General features: G+C 47.1%; 1 pseudogene; it reads right to left on the bottom strand.

Annotated features, from left to right (window-relative positions):
* Positions 1–627: 627 nt before the first annotated feature.
* On the bottom strand, positions 628–9801 carry LOC100445104 (14-3-3 protein beta/alpha-like; annotated as a pseudogene).
* Between the last annotated feature and the right edge of the window lie 930 nt (positions 9802–10731).

The following is a 10731-nucleotide window of genomic DNA, read 5'->3' as shown; positions in this document are numbered from 1 at the left end:
CAACGGCATGATCTCGGCTCACTGCAACCTCTGCCTCCTGGGTTCAAGTGAGTCTCCTGCCTCAGCCTCCCGAGTAGCTGGGATTACAGGCATGCACCACCATGTCAGCTAATTTTGTTTTTTTTTTTTTTTTGAGACGGAGTCTCGCTCTGTGGCCCCAGCTGGAGCGCAGTGGCGCAATCTCGGCTCACTGCAATCTCCGCCTCCCGGGTTCATGCCATTCTCCTGCCTCAGCCTCTCCGAGTAGCTGGGACTACAGGCGCCCACCACCATGCCTGGCTAATTTTTTGTATTTTTAGTAGAGAAAGGATTTCACCGTGGTCTCGATCTCCTGACCTCGTGATCCATCCGCCTCGGCCTCCCAAAGTGCTGGGATTACAAGTGTGAGCCACCACGCCCGGCCTAATTTTGTATTTTTAGTAAAGACGGGGTTTCTCCATGTTGGTCAGGCTGGTCTCAAACTCCTGACCTCAGGTGATCTGCCCACCTTGGTCTCCCAAAGTGCTAGGATTACAGGGGCGTGAGCCACCACACCCGGCCTATCATCTATCTTCTTTTAGCCTCCTCCTTCTCTACCCTACATGACATGGAGAGCTTACCAAGACTCAGGCCTGGATCCAGGCCTCATCACCCTGAACTTTCTTCACAAGGCAACCTGCTGATGTTCCCACTCTTAAATCTCAAACCTACACCTCTGAGCTCAAGACTGAGACATCTTCCTGCATGCACAGGATGTCCAGTAAAGTGACTCGTAGTCTTAGGTTGCTTGTGCATTGTTTCAATGCCAGTCTCTTCAAGGCGGAACCGCTGATCTTTCCCCATTAACCTGGTCCTCGTCTCATAGTCCTTGACTCCGCAGATGGCACCAGTCTACGCAGTGTAGAAGACAGACACCTAAGAATGCTCTGTAACATGCTCTTCCTTTTCTCTCATACTCAACCCGTCTCTAAGCTACTACCTGTCAATTTTACCTTCTAAGTGTCTCTCCAACATATCCACCTGGTGTCCATTGTCACCACAGCTACTGGCCTCTTCCAGGCTACAATCTGCAATCCTCTTGCTTGGACTCCTGCAGGAGCCTTTGAATTCTCTCTACATTCATTCTGACTCCTCCAATCCATTCTCCACACTGCAGTAGGCAGCATCTCCACTGGCACCCAGACATTCCCACCCCCTGGCATTCACTCTGTGGTACAATCTCCTCCTGAGTGTGGGCCTCTTCCAGGCTACAATCTGCAATCCTCTTGCTTGGACTCCTGTAGGAGCCTTTGAATTCTCTCTACATTCATTCTGACCCCTCCAATCCATTCTCCACACTGCAGTAGGCAGCATCTCCACTGGCACCCAGACATTCCCACCCCCTGGCATTCACTCTGTGGTACAATCTCCTCCTGAATGTGGGCCGTATCAGGTGACTTGTTTCTATGAATAGAATATTGTAAAAGTGACCGAATGTCACATTTCAGATTAGGTTACAAAAAGAATGTTTTCTCTCTCTCCTGCCTTCCCATTCTGGGGGAATCAAATTGCCATGTTGTGAGAAGCCTTAGGGAGAGGCCCATGAGACAATGAAGAAATGCCTCCAGCCAGCAGTGAGCAAAGGCCTGAGGTCTGCCAACAGCCGCTTGGTGACGTTGAATGTGAATCCTCTCCCTAGGCAATCCTTGAGATAGCTGCGGCTCCCGCTGACACTGGATGGTAACCTCGCGGGAGACCCAGAGACAGGGGACCCAGCTAAGCCATGACCAAGTTCCTAGCCCAAAGAACTGTGAGATAATAATATAAGTTGTTCTATGCCACTACCCTTTGGGGTAATTTGTTACCCAGCAATGGATAACTGATACACCTATTATACCACACTCTTCTTTACTTCAAGATCACCCATTCTTTAAGAATAAAGACTAAAACCCTTGACACCTAAGGGCCTTTGTGACCTGGACTCTGCTGACCTCTGCACCTCACCTGGCCACTAGGCTCCCCTACTTTCAGGGTTCCAGACATCTCATCTTCTGGCAGGTCCTTGAAGAAGTTTGGCTTCCTCTGGACACAGGGCCTTTGCACAGACCCCTCTGCTTCAGATCCCTTTGACTCAGCAGAAGTGTCACTGCCTATGGGAAGACTCCCCTGACTCCTCAGGTCTACGCTGGGCTCCACTGATGAATACCCTTATGGATGCCTGTTTCTTGACTTTGCAGGGTTGACCTGCTGCCCTCAGTTTGTAATTGTACACTCATGTCTGTGGCTGTTTTACTACAGTCTATCTCCCTCACTAGGCTGTAAATTCCAGAAGAACAAAAAACATGTAGCAATGCTCATGTCTGTTTAGGTCACCTCTGTCTCCCCAGTACCAGGCATATCAAAAGCTCTTAATCAATATCTGACTAAACAATGAGTAGGTGTGGTGTTTTCTCTTCTGCCATACAGGAAAGTTTCCCATCTCCCCTTTCTCAGTCCAGACATCCACACTTCTCTGGAGTCATTTCCAAGAACTATGGGGAGGCTGAAGGGGCTGAGGCCAGTCACACAGCTGTGTGAGCCACAGCAAAGGATACACCTTTGATTCTCAGTGCACTGAGCACCTTCCCTGTGCTGGACACTGGGCTGGGTGGTGGGAATACCGCGATGAGCAAAATGGGCTCAGCCCTGGGGCTCACAGGGTTCTAGTCTTGTTGGGGAGAAAGATGATAACCAAATTCTCACACTAATAGCCACAGCAACCCTCCATAATGGCAACGTGCAGGAGTTCTGAAAACATGTCACAATGGAGCCACACTAATCTAGCAGCAAGGGGTCCCCCTTTTGTAAGTGATCCCCATCTTTGAACAAAGCCAATGAACTCCACCATTCACATAGGTTTGCTCTTTATTTTTTATTTTTTAGAGACAAGGTCTTGCTCTGTCACCGAGGCTAGAGTGCAGTGGCACCATCAGGGCTCACTGTACTCTTGAACTTCTAGGCTCAAGGGATCCTCCCACCTCAGCCAACCAAGTAGCTGGGACCACAGGCACCACCATACCCTGGTAATTTTTATTTTTATTCTTATTTTGTAGAGACAGACTTACTATGTTGCCCAGGCTGGTCTGAGCTCCTGGCCCCAAGTGATCCTCCCCACTCAGCCTCCCAAAGTGTTAGGCTTGCAGGCATGAGCTACCATACCTGGCCTGACTGTTGCAAGTCACACCTCGTCAAGACCAGCTCTTGAGATTTCCATCCCCACACTTCACTCTCCCCTCACTTTTCATTCCACGTCATTCACAAATGCCACGAGCAATTAAACTGGCATGTTACAGGCAGGGCACATTTGCCTTGTCCTCACCATATATTCACCTGGTAGATTTTAAAGACTCCAAAGAGAGAAAAATATGTTCAATGGGGCAAGATCTAAACAAAGTCTTCATACTTTGCAACAATACACAACAGGACACCTAGCCGTGTCCAGTGAATAATTTCCCTAAAATTCATAATCCAAAACCTCTTAATGAGATACCTTTCCACTCAGATTTTAAAACTTGGGCAGCCAATATCGTCAAGAAATATGTTTTCTTTTAAATGAACCTAATAGTACAGTAAGTGCAGGAGAGTAAGATGGCTTTCCATCTTCTGTTTTAAACCATAAACTCCATGATGGAAAAAGTAGAAAAATATTTCTCATTTAAAAGTAAAGGGGAAAGCCAGGTGTGGTGGCTCATGCCTCTAATCCCAGCACTTTGGGAGGCCACTTGAGGTCAGGAGTTCGAGACCAGCCTGTTCACCAACATGGTGAAACCCCATCTCTGCTAAAAATACAAAAATTAGCCAGGTGTGGTGGCGCATGCTTGTAATCCCAGATCCTTGGGAGGCGGAGGCAAGAGAATTGCTCGAACCCAGGAGGCAGAGGCTGCAGTGAGCCTAGATCGTGCCACTGCACTCTAGCCTGGGCAACAGAGGAAGACTCCATTTCAAAAAATCAAATAAAATAAAAATAATAAATAAAAGTGAAGAGGATACCCCATTTGCCTTGATGCAATGCATTGATTGCATGCCTGTATCAAAATATCTCATTACCCCATAAATATATACACCTACTATGTAGGCACAAAAATTGAAACTAAATTTTTTAAATGGATGTAAGGAAGTCAAGCCTTTTACTCAAGAGGTTAATTGGCTAACATCCACATGTAATAATAGAATATATAATTGAAGTGTTCTAAGTGCCACCTAAAAAGGAAAATTAAAAGTCTCTCTTAACTGATAAAATTTTTATTTCACTTTTGAATTTTTACATTTTTCTTGATTATTCCATGTAAGGTGAAACAATAACTGTTTAAAAGACATACACAAACCTAGTACATCAATAACCAGGCATTTTTTCTTTTTTTTTTTCTTTTTTGCTATTCTATTTTCCCAAAAACAGGTATGCTTGCTAGGCAATAGAACATCACAGAAGCAAACATTAGGCAGAAAACTGGTAAGGAAAAACAAAGCTACCAGATACACAAGACAAGCTTGGTTGCACATTCACTACTCATTTTCAAGCAGCAGGTATTAACCGAAAGCACATTTTTTTGTTCAGCTGGAAAGGAGGGCCGGGCGCGGTGGCTCATGCCTGTAATCCCAGCACTTTGGGAGGCTGAGGAGGGCGGATCACGAGGTCAGGAGAACGAGACCATCCTGGCTAACACGGTGAAACCCCGTCTCTACTAAAAATACAAAAAATTAGCCGGGCGTTGGTGGCGGGCGCCTGTAGTCCCAGCTGCTCGGGAGGCTGAGGCAGGAGAACGGCGTGACCCGGGAGGCGGAGCTTGCAGTGAGCCGAGATCGCGCCACTGCACTCCAGCCTGGGCGACAGAGCGAGACTCCGTCTCAAAAAAAAAAAAAAAAAGAGGGATTTTTAATGTTGTTTTTTCCTTTTTCTTTCTTTTTTTTTTTTTGAGACGGAGTCTCGCTCTGTCGCCCAGGCTGGAGTGCAGTGGCGCGATCTCGGCTCACTGCAGGCTCCGCCTCCCGGGTTCACGCCATTCTCCTGCCTCAGCCTTCCCAGTAGCTGGGAATACAGGAGCCCGCCACCATGCTTGGCTAATTTTTTTTTTTTTTTTTTTGTATTTTTAGTAGAGACTGTTTTTTCTCTTTTGGTTTGTTTTCAGTCAGTGCATGAATTTTTCTTTTCTTGTTTCCGCGGATGGACAGATGGACCCTGCAGCCAGTTGGAATGTCAGAGGTGGAGGGGAAACCCTGGGAGACTGATGGGCCTGGATCCTCTCCAACCTCTCCCCTGCAGTGTCCACACAACTGCCCTGAGTGGTAGCGTCTTGTTTAAGCACTTCTGAGAGCTGAGCTGGATGAGTCCACTTGGGACACCTGGTGACAGGTACTTGCAAGCACGATCAGGGTCAGCCTCAATACAGGGAGAAATCCTGGGTGTTTAAAAATACTTTTTTGATTCAGATCATGGTGTGATTGCAGAGCAACACTGTGTTGAGAACTGGAGGAAGGCAGAGCTGTGGTGCGGGCAGCTCTTCTCAACTCTTTACAGCAAGATTTGCTCACCAAGGTGCTCACTCATGTCTCTCACCCCCGCCCATATATAGCATTACAAAGTGAACAGGCCGGGTGTGGTGGCTTACGCCTGTAATCCCAGCACTTTGGGAGGCCGAGGCAGGTGGATTACGAGGTCAGGAGATTGAGCCCATTCTGGTTAACACAGTGAAACATCATCTCTACTAAAAATACAAAAAAAAAAAAAAAAAAAAATTATCCAGGCGTGGTGGTGGGTGCCTGTAGTCCCAGCTACTCGGGAGGCTGAGGCAGGAGAATGGCGTAAACCTGGGAGGTGGAGCTTGCAGTGAGCCAAGATCGCGCCACTGCACTCCAGCCTGGGTGACAGAGCAAGACTCTGTCTCAAAAAAAAAAAAAAAAAATTGAACAAAAGGCCAGGCACGGTGACTCATGCCTGTAATCCCAGCACTTTGGGAGGCCAAGACGGGCAGATCACGAGGTCAAGAGTTCAAGACCAGCCTGACCAACATAGTGAAACCCCATCTCTACTATAAATACAAAATATTAGCTGGGCATGGTGGCACACACCTGTAATCCCAGCTATTCAGGAGGCTGAGGCAGGAGAATGGCCTGAACCCGGGAGGCAGAGCTTGCAGTGAGCCGAGATCGCACCACTGCACTCCAGCCTGGGTGACAGAGCAAGACTCCATCTCAAAAAATAAAATAAAATAAAATAAAATAAATCCCCATCTCTACTAAAAATACAAAAATTAGGTGGCCTATGGTGTCACATGCCTGTAATTCCAGCTACTCAGGAGGTTGAGGCGGAAGAATTGCTTGAACCCAGGAGGAAGAGGTTGCAGTGAGCCAAGATTGTGCCACCGCGCTCCAGCCTGGGCCACAGAGGGAGACCCTGTCTCAAAATAAATAAATAAATTAATTAATTAATAAGTAAATAAAATAAAATATAATATAATAATAAATAAAAGCCCCAATCTAGGAAGAACATGAAGACTGAGCACTCCTCAAGTGAAAGGCAATCTCTACAGAACATTCTTCTTTTTTTTTGGAGTCAAGGTCTTGCTATGTTGCCCATGCGGGAGTGCAGTGGCTACTCACAGGTGCAACCACAGGACACTATGGCCTTAAACTCCTGGGCTCAGGTGATCCTCCTGCCTCAGCCTCCCAAGTATTTGGAACCACAGGCACACACCACCATGCCTGACTCAGAACATTATTCTTAAAGGTATTATCCAGGAACGTGGGGCAAAGGCATGTGGGGGAAGGGACATCTGTGCTATAATGAGACTGGCTAACACTCAGTGAATGCTGTGTATCTGCTGGGGTTCTGAGCACTTTGTATGCATTATCTTATTAAATTCCTCACACCAAAAAAAAAAAAGAAGGAGCTATTAGCCAGGAAACAGAAAAGAGCATTCATAAAACAGACAGCGTTTTTTTAGCTCAGTGTTAACAATGAAAAATTATTCCATTATTGAGGCACAAGTTTCAAATCAGTAACATATTCCTATTGCTGTAGGAAGGGGGATTTAGTCAGGTGTGTCATATGAGCACCAGAACTTTCCACGGCGTCACAGCCAGTTATCTGTCACAAGGTATTTCAGCTTCAGGATTTGCATTTCCTCAGAGGAAGACGCTGTGGACATTTGTGGTCATGAACTTTTGAGTGGCAATAGCCCAAACAGGTCCAGTGTCTATAAGCTCTGAACAGGCAGCATCACTGTGAATTACCATTAAACTTGAATGCCAAATGATGGTGTCTCACTCCACATCCCAGCATCACAACATAACCTCTATAACTTTCTGTACGACTTTACAATGAAATTGTATTTCAGTGACTATTTTAATATTGGATTAAACTTTCCAAAGAGTTACACAACATTCAGGTCTATTTTTCCTATCAGTAAGAATTATGCTGAATTACAAAACCCATCACCACAGTGTTCAGCTTTAAGAAAATTAAACACACAGTAATCTTGCCAATGTCAATCAAAACCAAAACTTCAGAATGCCATGGTGTTTATGCAACCAATCTGGGTTTTAGATACAAACGCCAGCTGTTTATCCCATGAACCATTCTTGCTAGGCTGAGGCTGTGAAAAATCGCAAGACAGGGTACAATTCTTTTTTTTTTTAATCTCACAAAGGGATTTATGTGGATGGTACAGGGTGACACTGAACAGATTGTGAGGCATGACAGACACAGTTCTCTCCCTCCCCAGCATCTCCTGCATGTCCTTGGTTTCCCGATGTCCACAGAGTGAGATTGTCCCGAAGTCAGTGCATGGCGGGAGTGCTGTCTTTATAAGACTCTTCATTCAGTGTATCCAACTCAGCAATTGCTTCATCAAATGCCATGTTTGCCAGGCTGCGGGCCTTTTCAGGAGAGTTTAGAATCCCTTAGCAAAAGACTGAGAAATTAAGTGCCAGGCCCAGTCGAATTGTGTGTGTAGGCTGCATATCTTTCTAACTAATTTCAGATGTTTCCTGGTAAGCCTGCTGGGAGTTCAACAGTGTGGTTTGTTTATTGTCTCCAGACGCCACCCCAGAAAGATACTTGAAACGATCTCCTTTCATTTTCAAGCAGAACGCCTTGCTTTCAGGTTGTGTAGCATGGGGAATAAGAGACTTGTCTAACAGCTCCGGAACCTCATTGCAGATGTCCAGCAGCTCTGCCTCTGTCTTCCATGGTACTCTTCGCCCATCTGCTGCTTCTCATTCCTCCTGTTCTCCGCTCGGTGCTGGAGATGAGAATCCAAGAAGAACGGCGGGCCTCACCGTGTTCTTGTAGGCGGCAGAGGGCAGATTGCTGTCTTCAGCTGGGGGTGCATGCCCCTGTGGCATGGCTGCCTTCCCAGCTGCAGCCACCTCATCACCATGCTCAGCCTGCTCAGCGGGCCTGGCTTTCTGTATGTACCAGCACACTTTTATCCATTGTCACTTCCAAGCAAAGCTCTGAGCTTGGTGACCACTACCTTCCCAAGCTGACTCCTTAGGCCACCGCAGTGGCTGTGGCAGTGGCAGCTACCCCAGCTCCAAAATCAGCGGCGGCTGCTCCACTTCCCAAAAACAGCCTCTCTTTGATGAGCTACTATCATGTCTTGCCTGGAGCACAGCACATCTGAAAAACTAAATAAAAATGAGCAGAAACAAAGGAGCCCCAAGTTGCCAACTCTCTGGAAAATTCTGAAGACTGCCAGCAGGTATAATTTCCAGGTGTGAGAAAAAAATAGAAGTGTCTGGAAAATGAAGGGATGTGGCAACGAGGATGGCGAACTCAAAGGGAACCAGGCGTGCCAGGGTGGCTGGTAGCCACCGCAGGGCAAAGGTGTGGGTGGTTCCTGTGTTCCTCTGAGTCCCTGTCTCACCAACAGGCCACACAGGATGGTCTGCCTCTAAATCTCGAGGTGACAAGAGTGGCATTCGGACATCAGAGCACTGATGGCGGGCCATTTCCTGCAAGCCCCACTCACCCCTGCATCTAATAAGCCCCACAGCTCTGGGCTGATGGTCATTCCTAAGTGATCCCAGCTCCCAGCTCACTACAGGGAAGGGGTCCACACTCCATCTGTCCTAGAATAGCTGCCACCTCTTGGGCAGCCCAGGCTAGGAACACCCCATCAGAGTGCGCATGTCTGACCATATCATAGTTTGTCATGGTAGGAATAATTGAACTAGCTTTCCTTGGGCCTTTTTTGGATTTTCAGAAAGATTAGGGCATTCCATGTTTTTATTTCCTCCTTTCCCATTTCTCAAATGTGAAATTCAATTCTCTACCCCATGCAATGTGAATTGTACAATGCAAGCCAACAGCCCCATCTAGTGTACTCCTCTCCAACTTCCGCAAAATGACCCTGTGGTCAGTCCTCCCAGACAAGGAGAGGTGCCAGATATGTGCTTTTATCCCCCTGTCAATCAGACATAAGAAACATGAGGAGAGACGGGAAGATGGCTTGAGCCAGGGAGGTCGAGGCTGCAGTGAGCCATGATTATGCCACTACACTCTAGCCTGGATGACAGAGTGAGACCTAGTCTGGAAAAAAAAAAAAAAAGAAGAAAAGAAGCATGAGGACCTAATTCATTTTTCAGTGTTAGAATAAATTGCATTTATTTTCTGATAAGATCGCACATAACCCTTGAGCTATACCCCATGTACCCTTTGTTTCCACGGCTAGCACAAGTGGTGGTGGACCATACCTGTTCTGTCCCGAGGCACATCAGGCGTTCCTCGGAGCCCCCGGTTCTAGGAGGGGGGTCACCGGGGTCATCATGAGGTCTGCGCTCTGAGAGAGAGAAATCCCCCATGGGGAATATCATGATTGACCCCAAATCACCATCGTGCTCAGCTCAAAATGCATTTGAGAGTTCAAGGAGGCACTTTGGGCTAAAGTGAAAGATCCATACTAGAGCCAGATCAAGTCAAAGACGGATTTTTGTGTCAAGATCCAAGCATGCCTCACCAGGCCTGATGATAGTGCTCTGAAGTTATGTTCACTTTCTTATCTCCGTGTGCTGGTTTTACTTCTCTTCATCTCTTGGCCAGCTGAACTTCTGTGTTTCCTGAACCACAAGGGAGACCTGGCTTTCCACAGCTCCCGGGTTCCCCAGGGCTCTGTTCTAGGAAGTGAACCCAGGGGCAGGAGCAGGGGGAGACAGCGGCAAATAGCACAAAGTTAGGTACCCAGTGCAGTGCAGAACTCAGCAGAGTGCTAGCCCAGCATGTTTTCTCTCTCCTTTCACCCCTTGGAGACTCCCACTCCTGGGAACATCACACACCAGGGCCTGTCAGGGGGTGGGGAAAAGGGGAGGGAGAGCATTAGCACAAACACCTAATGGATGCGGGGCTTAAAACCTAGATGACGGGTTCATAGGGGCAGCAAACCACCATGGCAGATGTATACTTGTGTACATAACAAACCTGCATGTTCAGGACATGTATCCCAGAACTTAAAGTAAAATTTAAAAATAAAAAAATAAATAAAGACCCGCTTGTGCCATAAATGGTTCCTGCAGTCTGCAGGTGTGTAAAGTCAGTGTTTCCTCGGTCCTCTCAGCTTCCCTTTCCTCAGTACCAGCTTCGTTTATTCCTAAAGCCTCTGGGACTTCCCCGTCAGAGGGGACGGTGACCACTCCGATACCAGATCCAATGCCTCCAAGCTCTTGAACACCCGCAGAAAGGAAAGATGGCCAGAAGGCAAGTGGAAAGCAGGCTTCTTTGGATGCCCTTCATTTTTA

Source organism: Pongo abelii, chromosome 13 (assembly GCF_028885655.2).
Source record: "Pongo abelii isolate AG06213 chromosome 13, NHGRI_mPonAbe1-v2.0_pri, whole genome shotgun sequence".
Taxonomy (NCBI): domain Eukaryota; kingdom Metazoa; phylum Chordata; class Mammalia; order Primates; family Hominidae; genus Pongo; species Pongo abelii.
The sequence above is the reverse complement of the archived record's forward strand: the minus strand, read 5'-3'. Positions and strand labels throughout refer to the sequence as shown.